At 33.5% G+C, this 1,990-nt stretch overlaps 1 long non-coding RNA gene across 1 annotated transcript in view; it reads right to left on the bottom strand.

The window, feature by feature from the left end:
- Positions 1-46: 46 nt before the first annotated feature.
- The window catches only part of LOC109588499 (uncharacterized), a 4,315-nt gene continuing 2,371 nt past the window's right edge, over positions 47-1,990 (bottom strand). The window contains exon 3 of the long non-coding RNA XR_002188202.1: positions 47-725. This is a non-coding gene — a long non-coding RNA (uncharacterized LOC109588499). The remainder of the gene's footprint in view (positions 726-1,990) is intronic.

Below are 1,990 nucleotides of genomic sequence, written 5' to 3'. Positions count from 1 at the left end.
AAAAAGAATGTAAAATCAGCTCAGTGATTACAAATCATGCCTTGCATGAGAGGATTCTTATTTTCCATAGATTGAGAAGATACACTCCGACTTGAGTGGCGCAATTTTTTCAACCAGCCCTTAATGGTTCGGACAATGGCCCATTCAGAAAACTCAGAAATGAGTATACTGCCATACTGAGAGCCAACTGGGAAACTTCCTTCATTTACTGATTGAAATTTGAAAGGACAGCGGTCACTAGAGGAAGCTGTAACAAAGCTGAGATAATCTGCTTGAGGTTGTGTTTCAATTGAAACACAATGCTGTATCTCTAGCAGAACTGGTTTCAGTAGAGGCTTGGAGACAGTTATAGTGTACACAGCACTGACTAGCTCAGAATCCTCTGGTAATATAAACTCTCCACCAACAAGAGCAGTAATGGCTACTTCAATGGTTCCAGAAGGTATAACAGCTCCTTCTAGTACTGTTATCCTCAAACCATACTCTTCCCAGTTCAATAATTGTGGAAGTTTTGTTTTAAATTGAAATAACTTTTTTCCAGCAACATGTACACCTTCAAACTCATCTACAAGAAAGATTCACAATAAATATGGCATCATACCTTCTGAAAGAGACTGATAGTTAAACTGCTTATTGGTGCTTTCATTCATACTTTTAGCTGCAGGCTGATCTTCTTTTACTACATTTGATTGTGTACTGGAATAAACAGTGTCATGTTGCAGGTCCTATAATAACATTATGCATAATAATGGATTCATAACAACTTATTGAGACATGGCAAGTTATAGGGACCACTCAATAAGAAATGTAAAACCAGTTTTTGTTGCTTTACAAGTTTTGGATTATTATTTCTACATTTTTAATGCAATTACATGTTGTCATTTACTTTAATGAATTTAAAACCATAAAACTAAAAATCCACAGAATTGTTAAATTATTATATTTTGTACTAAAATGAAAATGTTTTAGTCTCAACCAATTTGGCATGTAACCATTTCAACCATTTTAGTTTTGTATTCATTCACTACACTTATGATTTCTGGTTTTTCAACTGTCTATTGTATGTACTGTTTTAGCTTTTTGTTTTCAGGTTTCTATCTTAGAGTCTGTTGTATATGTACACAATGTAGGTGTTTGTGTTTTTAGTTTTGTAGTTTTCAGGTTTCTGACTTAGGGTTTGTTGTATATGTATGTGTTTGCATGTGTTTTTAGTTTTATAGCTTCAAGTTTCTACCTTAGAATCTGTTGTATATGTACATGTTTGAGTTTTTAGTTTTGTAGTTTTCAGGTTTATAGCTATTAATAATATTACATATATAATTATATATATGTGTGACTGAGATAAAAATTTACAGATAAATATAGTATAATAGTATACAGTATTTATGTACAAGTACAGTAGGTTAATAGACCCTCTTATCTGAGAGAGCTTGCTCATCAGAGCAGGAGTGACAGGGATGATGGTAAGAGGAGAGTGCACCTCTGAGGCACATAATGGAGCTCCTTAAAAGCGAGAATGAAAGACGGCATCTAATCCAGTTAAGAATCTTAGAATAGCTTTAAGAATAATGCATTGACAGTCTTGATGACAAGTACTTATAAAAAGTAGAGGCAGATGGACCCATTCCTCTAGCTATGGTAAAAACTAAAGCAGTAAATGAACCGTATTTAATTTTAGATATTCTCTCTTCATACTGACACCTTTTCTCCTCGTTTCTCATGTTATTATTATTATTATTATTATTATTATTATTAAAACTTTACAGACTCTACAGACACGTGGCAAGCTATAATAGATGATTTGTTGTAAGAGTTGGAGAAAGGATTAAAGATAGACACATACATTGAGATAAGATCACTGTCTAGAAGACCAACAGCTTGAAACTGGAATATCTGTTTTGCCATTGTTGTCATATTGACAGATGCATAAGAGAATGAGTCACCTGTGTTGCAGTGTTGATTCTATTTAAAGGGTAACTCAACCCAAAAA

The sequence above is a fragment of the Amphimedon queenslandica genome, unplaced genomic scaffold (assembly GCF_000090795.2).
Source record: "Amphimedon queenslandica unplaced genomic scaffold, v1.1 AMPQUscaffold_12057, whole genome shotgun sequence".
Taxonomy (NCBI): domain Eukaryota; kingdom Metazoa; phylum Porifera; class Demospongiae; order Haplosclerida; family Niphatidae; genus Amphimedon; species Amphimedon queenslandica.
The sequence above is the reverse complement of the archived record's forward strand: the minus strand, read 5'-3'. Positions and strand labels throughout refer to the sequence as shown.